Here is a 16,913-nt window from a genome sequence, read left to right on the forward strand (position 1 = left end):
ATCGAAAATAAACTATATGTCAAAGATACACCAGGGCTTTTTTTTTTTTTTTTTTTTTTTTTTTTTTGCGGCACGCGGGCCTCTCACTGCTGTGGCCTCTCCCGTTGTGGAGCACAGGCTCCGGACGCGCAGGCTCAGCGGCCATGGCTCACGGGCCTAGCCACTCCGCGGCATGTGGGATCTTCCTGGATCGGGACACGAACCCGTGTCCCCTGCATCAGCAGGTGGACTCTCAACCACTGCGCCACCAGGGAAGCCCCACCAGGGCATTTTTAAAGCTTAAAATTACATGATGACGCACAGAAAGATCAGGTAAATTGTCATAAACTTACTGGACAACTGAATGCACTCAAAACTTTCAGAAATGACTGCAAGGCAGTGTATCCACCCTGACAACCCCAGCACGTCCCATCCCAGCGCTAAGTGCCATTGAATGACACATGATACAGTAGCACAAATGACTGTGTGGCAGCCCATCTCCAACAGCTAAAGGGAGCCCATGCCTCATGCTTCATCGTGCCCCCGTAAACACAACCCACAACAGAAAGGGGGAAAGTATTATCAAAACCAGCCTGACACTTAAAAATTACTTTTCTTCTTTTTTAAATTTATTTTTAAATTGAAATATACAGTAATTGATTTACAATGCTGTGCTAGTTTCAGGTGTACAGCAAAATGATTCGTTTTCAGATACTTTTCCATTATAGATTATTACAAGATAATTGAGTAGAGTTCCCTATGCTCTACAGTAGATCCTTGTTGGTTGTCTATTTTATGTATAGTAGTGTGTATGTGTCAGTCTCAAACTCCTAATTTATCCCTCCCTCACCTCTTCCCTTTGGTAACCATAAGTTCGTTCTCTATGTCTGTGAGTCTATTTTTGCTTCATAAATAAGTTCATCTGTATCATTTTTTTAGATTCCACATGTAAGCCATATCATATATTTGTCTTTCTCTGTCTGACTTAGTATGATCATCTCTAGGTCCACCCATGTTGCTGCAAATGACATTATTTATTCTTTTTTCAGGCTGAGTAATATTTCATTGTATATATGTACCACATCTTTATCCATTCATCTGTCGATGAACATTTAGGCTGCTTTCATGTCTTACAATAGCTTTACATGCTATTGTAAATAGTGCTGCTATGAACACTGGGGTGCATGTATGTTTCTGAATAACTCAGAGGGTCTGGGATCCTTTTTGGTTTGCATGTCTTGCTAGGAGATTTTACTAACAGGATGAGCTCTGACCCTCCATTTAGCTGGAGAACAGCAGCCTCTGGAGTCATCTGACCGGGATTCATGCCCCCACCCTGCCACTTGTGAGCACTTCCCTCCCACTGTTCAAGTCGCTCAAATTCTCTAAGCCTCTGCTTCCTCATGTGCAAATGGAGATAATGCAACCCTCCAGCTCAGGGCTACTGCCAGGATTAATTGAGACGATACTTAGGAAAAACTCAGCACAAAGACTGTTTTTAGTAAGCTTCAAGAAAGCTTTGTTTCTGTTTCCCTTTTCTTTAAGTCTTTTTTTTCAACCTCAATTTTTAAACTACTGCTTTAAACATATTTATTCTGACCATTAGAAACTCAGCACATTCTATAAAAGAGCTATAACCTTTCGTGAACACTTTATGTCTTATTCCTTCTCTTTGTATTTAATACTGTTTCCTGTGCTTCCTGTACTATTCACTGTCCACACCTGATCAAATTCAAAGTGTTTTCCAAAGCATTGTTCTTTAGGAGGAAGAGTCATCATTACAGATCATCATGTGTATCTTCTCATGACATTTTGCAGACTGGAAAATGACTCCAGGAACACGAGACATATGGGATTTATTAAGATTACAAGCACGCCCCTCCTATGATCTGGGGCCGATGAGTCTTCCGATTTAAGGGAAGTTGACAACACAAAGGAAAGGCAATATGGCTAGAGGAGGAGTCTGAGCAGCTTCGGGAAGACCACACCCCCAGAAGACAAGCTACCACGCCTCTGGGATCACTGGCTCCAGGCCTTGATCATTAGACTGACACAGTGGAAACCAGCCATGCCCAAGTCAACTTAACCCCAAGGCTTTCTGTGACACCCCGCTGCCTACTGATCACTGCTCAGGTCCTAGGGCTTTCTAACATCTGGCACCACCAAATCTCTTTCTACAGCACATGACAATTCAAATCTCATTTCTGAAAACTCCAGCCGCATCTCTTCCTTTCCCGATACTTACTCACGTATGTCCCCCTCCCCTTTGAGCCTGATTCCCCGCATCCCCAACCCGAGTCTGCATTCCTGATAACTACCTGGTCTTCCAAATCCCAGTGCAAATGCCACATCCTCTACAATGCCTTCCTAGACTTTCTTCAGGTGTAATTACTCTTTTTATAACCTTTAGAAAGCACTTATTTCCCACTTTGAATCTGAGCTGTTTACTGATATTCTAGATGGCTTCTATCATACCCTCTTACTTCCTGAGCAGAAAACCTCATGCGGAACTCATCCTCATATTTCCCACACAGCATTTCCCATGGTAGAGAGTCAACACATTTTTTTGGCAGAAAAAGTGAATTAAGTTAAATGTTAAGCATATCTTATTGGTTACTCATGTACCATGTCTCTGTTTATTTCTGTTCATTGGCCTTTTAATAGTTCTAGAACAGGAAGGCATTGCAAAATAGTAGTAATAGCAAAGGTTAGCCTTTGGGATCAGACTGCCTGGTTTTCCATCCTAGTTCTGCCACATCTTAGCTGTGGAACTGTGGGCAAGTTACTCCCAAAAAATGAGACGTGAAAGTCTCACATGAAAGTGGATGACACCAGCTCCTACCTTCATAGGGCCAGTAGGAAACAGAATAAGGTCACACGGGTGGAATGCTTAGCGAGCGGTCACCCCCCTCCAATGTTAGTTATTAACATTTTCATAAAAACACATTCATGTGTTTTTATAAAAATAAAATGAGCAATGTCAAAGCAAGGAAGTCCCATCTCAGCCTGCCAGTACCATCACCCACCCACCTTCAGAGTGAACATTTACAGGATTTACACCAGTTCAAGGCAATGCCTGAGAATTTGCTATGATGATAATGTGAACTCAGTGCCCCAGAAATACTACTTCCAAAGCAGAAGCAAACTAATTCCAGGAGATCTTATTTCTTCAGATCCCTCTGTAACTTTCAAGGTTTTGTTCTCCAACTCTCTCTTTCTTATTGACAAGGTAATTAAGGAAGGACAAATATACCTCTTCCACCCAAATCTCTCATGCATGCATACTATACAATAATGCCATTTCCTGAGTCACCGTATTTCTCTCCAATCCTCAGATAATCTGTGTATTCTGTGGACACAGGGATAGCATGCTCCTGGTATCATCAGAAAAACAAAGAAAATTTGGTTTTAACCAGCAAAAATAGGGGAAGACAGAACATTATGACTAGAGCAGCCTTCACGCATGAAACTCAAGATTAAATGTGGTTGGCCTGTGTTCCTGGATTGGAAGAATCAACACTGTGAAAATGACTATACTACCCAAAGCAATCTACAGATTCAAGGCAATCCCTATCAAATCACCAATGGCATTTTTCACAGAACTAGAACACAAAATTTTACAATTTGTATGGAAACACTAGAGATCCCGAAGAGCTAAAGCAATGTTGAAAAAGAAAAACGGAGCTGGAGGAATCGGGCTCCCTGACTTCAGACTATACTACAAAGCTACAGTAATCAAGACACTGGCACAAAAACAGAAATATAGATCAATGGAACAGGACAGAAAGCCCAGAGGTAAACCCATACACCTATGGTCACCTTATCTTTGACACAGGAGGCAAGAATATACAATGGAGAAAAGACAGCCTCTTCAATAAGTGGTGCTGGGAAAACTGGACAGCTGCATGTAAAAGAATGAAATTAGAACACTCCCTAACACCATACACAAAAATAAACTCAAAATGGATTAAAGACCTAAATGTAAGGCCAGACACTATCAAACTCTTAGAGGAAAACATAGGCAGAACACTCTATGACATAAATCACAGCACGATCCTTTTTGACCCACCTCCTAATGGAAATAAAATAAAAAAATTAAAAAATGGGACCTAATGAAACTTAAAAGCTTTTGCACAGCAAAGGAAACAGTAAACAAGATGAAAAGACAACCCTCAGAATGGAAGAAACTATTTGCAAACTAAGCAACTGACAAAGAATTAAGTGCCAAAATATACAAGCAGCTCATGCAGCTCAATATCAAAAAAACAACCAACCCAATCCAAAAATAGGCCTAAGACCTAAACAGACATTTCTCCAAAGCAGATATACAGGTTGCCAACAAACACATGAAAAGACGCTCAACATCACTAATCATTAGAGAAATGCAAATCAAAACTACAATGAGTTATCACCTCACACCAGTCAGAATGGTCGTCATCAAAAAATCTACAAACGGTAAATGCTGGAGAGGGTGTGGAGAAAAGGGAACCCTCTTGCACTGTTGGTGGAATGTAAATTGATACAGCCACTATGGAGAACAGTATGGAGGTTCCTTAAAAAACTACAAATAGAACTACCATATGACCCAGCAATCCCACTACTGGGCACATACCCTGAGAAAACCATAATTCAAAAAGAGACATGCACCGCAATGTTCACTGCAGCACTATTTACAATTGCCAGGACATGGAAACAACCTAAATGTCCATCGACAGATGAATGGATAAAGATGTGGCACATATATACAATGGAATATTACTCAGCCATAAAAAGGAATGAAATTGAGTTATTTGTAATGATGTGGATGGACCTGGAGTCTGTCATACAGAGTGAAGTAAGTCAGAAAGAGAAAAACAAATACTGTATGCTAACACATATATATGGAATCTAGAAAAACAGTACTGATGAACCTAGTGGCAGGGCAGGAATAAAGACGCAGATGTAGAGAACGGACTTGAGGACACAGCAGGGGAAGGGGAAGCTGGGATGACGTGAGAGAGTAGCATTGGCATATATACACTACCAAATTAAAATGGATGGCTAATGGGAAGCTGCTGCATGGCACAGGGAGATCAGCTCGGTGCTTTGTGACCACCTAGAGGGGTGGGATAGGGAGGATGGGAGGGAGGGAGTCTCAAGAGGGAGGGGATATGGGGATATATGCATAGTTATAGCTGATTCACTTTGTTGTACAACAGAAACTAACACAACATTGTAAAGCAATTATACTCCAGTAAAGATACATAAAAAAATATGATTGGCCTTACAAATCACTTCAATGTTTCTAATTGCCCAATTGTTTCCACATCATAATCATTCAAAATGAAAATGTTGGGGCTTCCCTGGTGGCGCAGTGGTTGAGAGTCCGCCTGCCGATGCAGGGGACGCGGGTTCGTGCCCCGGTCCGGGAAGATCCCACATGCCGCGGAGCGGCTGGGCCCGTGAGCCATGGCCGCTGAGCCTGCGCGTCCGGAGCCTGTGCTCCGCAACGGGAGAGGCCACAAGAGTGAGAGGCCCGCGTATCGCTAAAAAAAAAAAAAAAAAACAAACAAAATGAAAATGTTGGTGTTCCTTAATAATGCCATTATAGCAATACACTGTCTGCTCCTGTTAAGGTGTTCTGCTAGCCACACTCTGACTTTTTAAAGCCATTTAATACCCTTCAGGCTTGATCAAAGGTACTGTCATGGGTTTTGATATATAGTTAGGACTGCATGAGGTATAGCAGCCCAGAAAGAGAGGGCAAAAAATATTTAACTTGGTTTTTAACATGCCTGAGTCAATTTTTCATAATTCATTCATTCCACAAACATCAGTAATTTCTATTATATTTCAGACTCTGTGAAAGTCAGTTTGGGTAAAAAGAAAATTATGGCGTGATCCCTCCTCAAGGGTCTTACAGTCAGAAAGGGGGCCAGTGTAACAGAGATTCAAATCTCAAAATACAAACATACAACCTGATTCAGGTTTTTATTAAGCACTGTTCAAAAATTTCCATGTTGTTCCCACATAGTCAACACAAGATTTTAGAACTTTTACTTCCCATATTTCCAAACATAAAAGCCCTCTGATTTTCTTATTTTCCCCTATGAGGAAGTTGGCTAAAGTAATCAGAGGTCTCAAAAATACAAAAATGTACAATCAAAACATTCACTGAACCATTCTCTTTCTAAAATTACTTAATCAATGGAGATGGGGTATCTAAGAAATATTCATCCTCAAAGTGAAAAAAGGTAAGTATCTTTCTGGGTCATAGGACTTTGCTTTTGAGATCTATTGTAATAGCATTATTCACATTCCATTAAAATGCCAGAAAACAAATAACTCAACATATAATCATAATTTCATTTCCCTTTGGATTAGAATTATAGATTTGAAGAAGGCCTGCCCTGAACCCTTTATTTCTGATTACTATGTGACTGAAGGAAGGTTAAGCTTTTCCTAAAGGGTTTTATCAAGGCGGTTAGAATTAATGAACTTTAGTAACACCCTTCGTTTTATTTTTTTCATTTTAATAAATTTTATTTTATTTATTTATTTATTTTTGGCTGCGTTGGGTCTTTGTTGCTGCGCTCCGGCTTTCTCTAGTTGTGGCGAGCGGAGGCTACTCTTCGTTGCAGTGCGTGGGCTTCTCATTGCGGTGGCTTCTCTTGTTGTGGAGCACGGGCTCCAGGCACACAGGCTTCAGTAGTTGTGGCACGTGGGCTCAGTAGTTGTGGCTCGTAGGCTCTAGAGGACAGGCTCAGTAGTTGTGGCACATGGGCTTAGCTGCTCCACGGCATGTGGGATCTTCCCAGACAGGGCTCGAACCCGTGTCCCCTGCACTGGCAGGCAGACTCCCAACCACCGCACCCACAGGGAAGTCCCTACACCCTTCATTTTAAAATACTGAATTATACTGCTTGCAGACATTCTCCAATTTACTGTGCCAGGAGTATTTCCTGGCTTCCAGACTTGGAATTCTGAATAGATTTCTCTCTCAAAAACATTTATTATCCATGTAGTTTTCTAGAACCTACTAAACATTGTATTGGATTGGCCAAAAAGTTCATTCAGTATTTTCCATAAGACGTTACGGAAAATCCCAAACGAACCTTTTGGCCAACCCAATATTTTCATTCCCCAAAAAGAAAATTCTTAGTGACTCCTATGTGCCAGGAATAGGCCTAAGTACTTTCTGAGACACACCATCCCTGCTCATAGGGAATTCTCAGCCCAATAAGCAAAACCAAAACATGAAAGCAGGTATAATATAACGTGATAAACGTAATAATATAAACAACACAGAGCAATGGAAGAATGCACAATGGGTAAATACGCACTTTGGGAGCTGGCCTCAGAGCTCAACCACAGTTTAAAAGATGATTTCCCTTCCAAAGCCATTCTCAACAACTAACAAATTACCTTGTAGAAATGCAGCCTTCTGCTCCACGCTGGGGTCCTCTGCTGACCAGAGGGCCACTGTGGATCTATGTCTACTTATATATGCCTTTCCAGATAGAAACAGCAGAGAGCTATCCAACCGCCTGTCGCTTCTGTTCATCTATCACAAGGCAGACTTTACTTTGGCTGACATGAAATTCCACAGCTGTTAATAAAAGATCCTGATTGTACCCATTGGGCAAACAGTTCCCTCTCTGATTTCTGCAGATACTTGACCAACAAACAGAGTGTCAGTTCCTACGGTACAATCTAAGGTACCCGAATGGGAAAAATAATAGAGCTGGCACTCATTTAATTGGGCCCTTTGTGGTACAGTGATAAAGGATAATGATTTATCACCATCAAGGCAAATAAACCCCTCTTAGGAAGGTATATTATTCAAGTAAAAACACTGAGTATAAACCACCCATATGAGCTAAGAAAATGAGGTTTTTTTAATTAAAAGGTACTTGCTACTAATTATAACTTTAATGAGTGGAATAAATAAGACTATAGCCAGGAAAGTAAATTCACAAAGTAGGCCTCACTGGTTGCTTATTTTCTGACATTGGTCTGTAAAGTTTTCAGTAGATCACTGTTAATTTCAGGTTCACATTCGCACCATTTAACTGATTCCCTCATGTAAGAACAGCACACATTGGCATTGCTGGTCTGTGCTAGGCCCCTTTGCTCCTTGACACTACAAAGAAACAGCACACCAGGTGTGGTCTCGGAGCCTGGGGCCGGGCACTGAGCTATGTGCTGAGAGTGTGGGGTGCAGAGTGGGAGGGTCCGGGTCACATTTAGATTTCTGATACATTTTTCCTTATCTGATACATTGTTTCCTTATCTGATACATTGTTTCCTTATCTATCCTGTGGGCTGTGATGAAGATTAGGTGAGCACATAAGCCATTTGCTTAGCACAAAGCCTGGTACTTAGAAATGCAATAAAATTGTGCTTGTCTTTCATTGTTCCTGCCCCATAAGTTTTCGGTCCTGACTGTTCAGGTACCTGTACTTTGTGCGACACCCCTGCTTCATCACTTACTGGGAAACCTCACACGTGTCACCATCTCTCACTTGTCTCAACTCTCAACTAAGCTCAGGAATCTCACCTGCCCCAGAGGTAGGTTGTTTGAAGAATCAAAGGGGATAATTTACATAAAAGGGCTTTGCAATTTACAAAGGATGGTCATACTGCTGATGGCGGCATTCTTGTGCTGTCAGGCAGCCTACACATAAGTCAACATCATTTTCTCGATGCCGTGCAGCTGGGTGAGACATGGTTCCAAACCAGGAAACCACCAAGCCCAGAGGGGTGGACAAATAATTCCAGAAGACCTGCCTGGAGAAATAACCCACAACATGATGAGACCTTCCTCATTCATTTCAGATCTAAGATCAAGTCAGTGAAAAAGGAAGTGGGAGGTCCTAAGGATAGCCCCAGAGTAGACAGGATTTGGAGTATGAAAGTGGAGTGTTTCCTGTGTACGAGGGGCTTTTCTGGGCGGGGAGAAAATCCAAGAGCTGCCTCAAAGACAGGGATGAGGGGCTTGGGGCCACCCCAGGTCCAAGGGCCGTGTGGATCACAGGTCCTGAAGCACTGGGTGGGCAAACGCACTCAACATGGCTGGGTATGAGACCTCTTTCCTGCCCCTGGAGTCTGATCTGCCGTGGTCTGAGGTCACACCATGCAGAACTCAGGTACGGATGCCAACCAGCTTCTTGTTTAACTTCTCTTCTTTGCATTAATCCCTGTCGCATTGGTTTTCAGATTAATCTTACTCAGATCAAGTCACTGTCCTGCTCAAAAGAGTCCGGTGGCTCCTCCATGCCTTTAAAGCCTAAATTCCTTACTCTCTCTCTCTCTCTCTCTCTATATATATATATGTATATATATATATACATATATATATAGTTTTATGCAATATGATATTATATGGTATTACATTATAGTCTACTAAATATTACTAATATTAAAGTCTACTAAACACATCGTACAGTAAAATATTATATTATGCTATATGATCTTTCCTTTCTCTTTCTTCTGAATCATGACCCCAAGCAACCTTTCTAACTACCTGTCCAGGCTCCCCGGGCATTCCATACCCAAAGCCATGTAAACATGATTACAATGCGTCCAGCACAGCACTTACACAAAATACATTCCCATTAGGCATGTTCAGTGCGTTAACACATCCTTAAGTCTTTTCTGGAATTTATTATTTCAAATTATAAAAGCTTCATACTTTTATGAAATCTGTCTCACAGACTAGGTTGTAAGCTACATAAGGACAGGATATCCATCTAATTCATTCCTTAATTCCTCATAGTATGTAATAAAATGGCCTGTGTATTATAAACATTCAGGAAATACCTATTCAGTCAGTGTTAAATGTGGAATAGACTGAGAAACTGATTTCCAGCTTCGTACCCTAAAATCACGGCATTTTAAACCAAGCCTCTTGTATTCTTAACCTACTGAATATCCCATGCTTATTAAGTTTACATCAAAGTATAAGACAGAAGTATCTTCAAGTATTTATAATTAGTTTAAATTATAGAGCATTTGTAGTTTTGAAAACCTGGTATTTTAAATCTCAAAATAGAATAGAATAAAAATCAACATTAAAGATGCATTCACTCATTGGCAAGTAAACTTGGAAATTATCTCAGGATATTATAACTTGTGGTTTCGATTGTGTCATTTTAGGGTTTCATCATCTCACAATTTGTGCTTATGAATTACTCAAGTCAGGCTATGGTAAGAATAAAAGATGGAAACTGTCAGTGTCTGTCCAGAACAGTAGAGAGAGCTGGAAGTTGTCTCTGAATCCCACTGAAATTTCCACTGAATTCAGTCATGCTGGGCCCATTGGTGGGAAGAATAAGAGAAACAGTTTTTCTCCCTCTAAAAGTTGAATGAATTTTCTTTCAATTTGCCATTCTCTTACTGGCATCCATCATTTCTCAATGAACAGGTCCCCCAGAAACGCACCATACACAGCAAAATTTAAACAGAAGGAGGCACAGAGGCTCATTTAATAACATACTGGCTCATTTAAGCTTGATTCAAGTAAGCAAGTTAGGCAAAAATCTATACATCAATTACTTACTTATTATCAGGAAAGTTACTCTGATCATTGTATTTTATTCACACTGAGAATTATAAGGTAGTATTTTATGCTTACCAGAGACGACAGCATGAACAACTAAAAAAGAGAGTTTTGGTGTTCTCTATTTTTCTCCAGAAACTCTCCCCCAACACATCGATTCACCACCTACACTGTATGGATTAGATGACCATGACCTTCAGTGCACTAAACATGTGCTCTCCACTCCCCTGAACCTCCAAGGAGAGTACAGTCAGGCCAAGACAATATGTGGCCCCTTCTATGTCTACATGTTTAGATTTATTGAGGAAATTCTGATACAGGTAGATTGTAAAGAAAGTAATGAAAGTACAAATACTATTACTGAACTTGCTTTGACTTAGATGAAAATCAGAAAATACTCCAAGGAAGTCACATTTGGCTCACTTTGTTAACACACACACACACACACACACACACACACACACACACAGGGAGCTTTTTTAAAAATAATTATTTATGGCACAAGCTTGTGTCCTTTTATCTATTTTACAACCCTTTTCAATAAAGGAAGAGGATGACTAGATCTCAGCTGTCATGCATACCCTACTAACTTTTTTCAAATAATTTACTAAATTAACACCATGCAACAATTACTTCAGCTTCAGATTACCAAGATTTAAGAAGCATAAACTTTCTGTTTTAAAATTCCTCTATTTAGCTCAAATATTTAGCTCACGAATTTAGCTCAAATGTTTAGCACACAAATTATCTTTGAGTTGCGTCAAAAGCACATTTTAAAACGTTTTCTTTTTAGGATAAAGGTGACACAAGGTTGCCTTCCTCTGTAACAGTCTTCCTTATCCCTAAAACCAAATAACTGTTATTTATCATACCTGCTTGGTATCAGTATTTGTTGGACTCAGTCCACATGAAAGTACAAGGCTTTCTTGCATGATTGCTCACTAGCTTCATTTCCATTGTACCATATTTTAAAGATCGTATTTTTATTATTGTATTTAAGAGATACACATAAAATGATATTATTCAGGAGTTATTCTGAATAATAAAAACGTTCTTCCAGCACCTTGAGACTGTTCTATCATGTCCTGAGTTATTTTCTTAGGATACTTAAATAATTTACCTAAGAACATTTCTCCCTTGTGTTACATTGGATACACTTTATATGTTGTTTCTCAAATTAAAAATGGTTTTCTGCAGCATCTCTGAAATTTGAAGTAACCCACAATACTCCTCTGAGTAATATATTAAAGCTATGAGTTAACAGTGTGCCTATAAATACTAGAGGCAAAGGGGTAAAAAATCTCTATATATGAACAATTCATGAGGTCGCCACAGTCAAAGGAGAAAGTTACAATCACCTTGAGCTATGGGGTCTGTATCTCTCTGTCTCTGTCTTCAGGGCTTTAATTCTCCATTCAAATGCTCTATGTCATGGCCCTCATCTGTTTACAAGATTCCTTGGCATTTTTAAAGCTTACCACAGCACAGCTTCTAGTAACTTCACACCTTTTAAAAGTATAATGCCAGGGGCTTCCCTGGTGGCGCAGTGGTTGAGAATCTGCCTGCCAATGCAGGGGACACGGGTTCGAGCCCTGGTCTGGGAAGATCCCACATGCCGCGGAGCAACTAAGCCCATGAGCCACAGCTACTGAGCCTGCGTGTGTGGAGCCCGTGCTCCGCAACGAGAGGCCGCGACAGTGAGAGGCCCGTGCACCGCGATGAAGAGTGGCCCCCTCTTGCCGCAACTAGAGAAAGCCCACGCACAGAAACGAAGACCCAACACAGCCAAATAAAGTATAATGCCAGGGCTTCCCTGGTGGCACAGTGGTTGAGAGTCCGCCTGCCGATGCAGGGGACACGGGTTCGTGCCCCGGTCCGGGAAGATCCCACATGCCGCAGAGGGGTTGGGCCCGTAAGCCATGGCCGCTGAGCCTATGCGTCCGGATCCTGGGCTCCGCAACGGGAGAGGCCACAACAGTGAGAGGCCCGCGTACCGCAAAATCAAAAAAAAAGTATAATGCCAAAAAAGGATGAAGAGAGGTTATTACAGCTCAGTGTCTCCAATACGTAGCTCAGCATCCATCCCTCTTCCCTACACCCACAGATGTCAGAAGACTTCCACCCTTGGGTCTGGATTCTATATGTGCTCAGTACCCCTACACCTCTCGACGTGCTCTGGAGTGTCAGGAAAAACACCGAATGATGAATTCCTCTGATTACCTAGTCCGAAGAATGAAAGACAAGATTGAGGTTTTACCAACTAAATATTATCTGTAAACCTCACGTGCGATTCACTGTGCTTTAAACTATTCATCACAACATGGAATGGTATGTAAATTTGTGTACTTCAAACTTTTATATAAAGCCTGTGCTCGATATTCCCCACTGGCTACTCCAAATCCACCCTCCATGACGGGGAGGCCAATGTACATGGGCTCTGCTTCTGATTCCAAGCAGGGGCATCAGGAGGAGGTCGGAAGGCTCAAGGAAGGAGAGGTCTGGCATTTTCATCCACAGCCTCCAACCCTGAAGTCCCTGGTTCGGCACCAGCTGAATTCATCTATGAAAGTCACCGTTCCTATGCCTGATTCCCTTCAACAGCCCTCTCCAATCCCGATAGGTGGACGGGTGCTTCCCCATCCCCTCGTAGGGTATCTTAACCCTGGCTCCACTTCTGTAATCAGTTTCTCTATATCCTCCTCAATCACCCATTTCAAAGGTACCTTCTGCTTCTTGCAGAAACGCGGATGCATTTTCTTTGCAATTCACTTCAACCAGGAAGCAGCTCTTTTTCACATCAATTCTACTTACTTTATATTCCACGAATATAACATTTATACTGGAACTGCCTCAATATCTATCTTATTTTTTTCCATAAAATTATGACATGCTTGAGGACAGGGACGTGTCATACGCCTGGTTCAAATCTTGTTCAGAATAATGGGTTCAAAAAAAAGAAATACTTAACAGATAACTCCTGAAATTACTTTATTCTAGAAGTCTGGGAAGGAGTAGTATGCTAATTTGCATCTAGTCACTAAGACCTCCTCCAAAGTCACCACAGCGGAATGTCTCTTCCTGTGCTGGACAAGCACGATGCCCATGGGCTGGCCAGGAGCATTGGCCCCTTCTGAGGGATTTCTACTTCAGCAGCTCTACCTGCATAAATTTGCTTCAGTCCACCAAGTCAAATTCCCGGAATAAACATATCCTGCCAACTAGGCCATAACCAACGGGGCTACATGCTCCACCAAAAGTAAAAAGCACAGGGTGAGAGATTCTTGGGGCAACAATTGCCCTATGTCTTCACCCTATGGCAAACCCGCAGGATTTGGAAGTGCTGGCTCCTCTGTTCGTAACTTGATTAGACACCCGCTGTTGACACCTTAGGCATGAAGTCTTCTCAACCTTCCTCCATCACAGGCTGACCTTGGGGGTCTCCTGAATGCCATCACCTAGGATTTATTTTCCCCAACACCTGTACCTGTCCTCAACATTTGCAGAATCGAGTTAGAAGGCTCCGTCCTACAGTGACTGGCAGAGGACACTCAGAGAGCATCCTCAGACGCTTGGGGGTAACACCATCCCCAGAGCTTTTCTGGAAGGACTATCTCCGTATTTCCAACACCATCTTTCCTTGGAAGATTTTCCATCTTCCCTCTCCTTTCTTCTAGGGAGGGTAAACTCAAGGACTTTTCTGTCATTTCTTCCCTGTGGAATAAAGCTTACAGCAAGGAAGCCACGGTCCAGGGCAGGAGAGGACTGTATCCCTCAGGTGTGCAGTGAAGATTCAGAAATAGAGTGCCATACTTCTGAGAAAGAACCAGTCCTACCCACCTTCTGAGGAAAAAGCCAGATGTAGGGTCTTCGAAAGTGCGACCATGCTGGGCAAGTAGCTTGAACTGGAGTATGAGTGAGAACTGACAAAATATGACATCATAATCTCAGTTGCCTCCACGAAGGCACTTCTGGGGAATTTTTTTCAAGTTTTCAACTCTTAAAACTCCTTGTTCATGCTACACACAAACATAGAAGGTACCTGTAGTAAAAAGTAATTTTAGTCCATCTCCATCACCATAAAATATGAAGCACTGTATTGCTGTCCATTAAGGAAATTAGCATTCTACATGAACATAAACATCTTCTGTTGCCAATACATACTTCATCGTGTTTACAGGTGCATTTTAAATGGAAAGTTAAATTATTCTGGGGAATAAAATTACCATTAGGAAGGTTTCCTAAAGTAATTACGGTAGCAGTGGATTTTTAAATTATCATCTAACAGGCTGCCAATATCAGATAAATCAGAGTAAATCAAAATAAGATTAAATGTGTAAATAATATGTTGCTTCAATTCCACTATAGGTGTAAGTCATTACGTGGCAAGATTTTTATTTAAAATGGAGAACATTCACTAAAAGTATCACTTTTTAATTTTCCCTGGTGGTTTCATGCCATTATTTTATTTCCTTGTCAGAACAGAATTCAATCTTAGATTCTACCTAACCCCCTTTTGCCTATTTATCCATTTAGAAATCTCATATTTTAAGTATAAAAATTCTATGCTATCACAAGTAATGATTTGCTCTTGTCAAAATTACATTATCAATATTTAAAACATTTTTTGTGATCTAATAGTAAAACTAGTCAGTGTCATTCCCAATGCTCCCATTAAAATTTTACTTTAAAACATTTTTTACAAGATTAGCTGAGGTTATACACTAGAAAAAAATCATTTCGAGTAAGTCAAAAGCAATAACCTCATTTCACACCAATTCTTTCTACAGCAGCTTATATTTGTTTTATAAAACAGTCAAAATTCTTTTTGAAACTATTACCTCTTTCAGGTGCTTTCTCTTTGATGTCGTTAACTTTGCCCTCTTTTTTTTACCTTCAATCTTTCATTCCCTGGGAAGCATGTAGCTTGTTGGCTGGTTGGAGGGATTAAATATAAGGGCTTATAAAGAAAAGCAGCTTTTGATACAATGCTATTACAACATGATCACTTACCCATAGATTGTCAGATACAGAGGGTGTTGTAGGTTAGACACAAATGTTGTTCATTTTAAAAGCTATTATCATGCAACAAATAGAATGTGGATTATTTTCGTAGTTTGTATTCACTTTACAAATAATCAGTAAACATGACTCCTGGACAACAAACAATGATTTCTCCTCCTGTGTTATTTGCTTGCAGATTGGTTGTTTTTTTTTTTTTTTTTTTTTTTTGGTCACAGGTTTTCACTGGGATATGCTAAATGGGGCCCTTCTTATCCACCTAGTCAAAGGATGTCATTGATATTATGCAAATACGGGGATACGCCTGAAATATTCTAATTTCACATTAGCATTTGGGGATTTTGGATTTCTATGATTGAAGGCAGCATTTATGTAGCAATAGAAGACAATCTTGTTTAAGGCAAAAGTGTGTTTTTGAAATGACCACCCAATACATTTTTTTAGGACAGTTTTTTTGGGGTTTTTTTTTGCGGTACACGGGCCTCTCACTGCTGTGGCCTCTCCCGTGGCGGAGCACAGGCTCCGGACGCGCAGGCTCAGCAGCCATCGCTCACGGGCCCAGCCGCTCCGCAGTATGTGGGATCTTCCCGGACCGGGGCCCGAACCCGTGTCCCCTGCATCGGCAGGCGGACTCTCAACCACTGCGCCACGAGGGAAGCCCCCTAGGATAGTTTTTAAGAAAGCATTTTAAGCAAAAGGATTTCAGAGTGAAGGTCGGTTTTTTGTTTTAGGGTACTTCCCCAGCAGCCGCTCCCTCCCTGCTTGGTAACTGCATCCTGCATCCCTTCCAGGTGTGCATCCCTCCACCAGTGGGTGCAGGCTCTGGGTCCCTGCCTTTCTGGAAAGGTCCACAGGACAGTCTCTCCAGGGCTTTCAGTCTTGATTAGTGTGGTGCCCAAGGAGAGAAAAAAATATCCATCTTGTTCCCTGCGGCATGCCCTGAAAAGACAGGGCAGTAGTTAGGTAATAAATCTTCTCCCTAAAACTGCTCTGGATCTCTCCTGACCTTTATCTTCAGCCCAGCTCCCTGGTCTGCCACTGGATTCTGTGAGTTTCCTGATGTCCTTACAATAAACTCCTTTTCTGCTTTAAATTAACCGTGGTCCAATTTTATTGCTTGCAACCAAAGAACTCTAACTGATACAGGTGCCCTTTTTGTGTGATTATCTCTATGATAAAGTAACAGACATTGACTCCATTCCAGGTGCTCTTCCCAGACATGAATTATTGCCTGACCTTGCCTGGTGGCCCCGAGGACTCCTTAGGCGGCCAACTCAAAAAAATCAATAGCATTAGGTAAACGGCTTCTAAGGCTTGTGCTACTGCTTTTCACCCTAGGACTTCGGGAACTGATCAATAAGGTAATGCTGCATTT

The 16,913-nt window shown here is 41.3% G+C and overlaps 1 protein-coding gene across 2 annotated transcripts in view; it reads right to left on the bottom strand.

Annotated features, from left to right (window-relative positions):
* Positions 1-16,913, bottom strand: part of PTPRM (protein tyrosine phosphatase receptor type M) — a 745,004-nt gene that overhangs the window by 626,399 nt on the left and 101,692 nt on the right. The gene's annotated exons all lie outside the window — the stretch shown is intronic.

The sequence above is a fragment of the Delphinus delphis genome, chromosome 13, assembly GCF_949987515.2.
Source record: "Delphinus delphis chromosome 13, mDelDel1.2, whole genome shotgun sequence".
Lineage (NCBI taxonomy): Eukaryota > Metazoa > Chordata > Mammalia > Artiodactyla > Delphinidae > Delphinus > Delphinus delphis.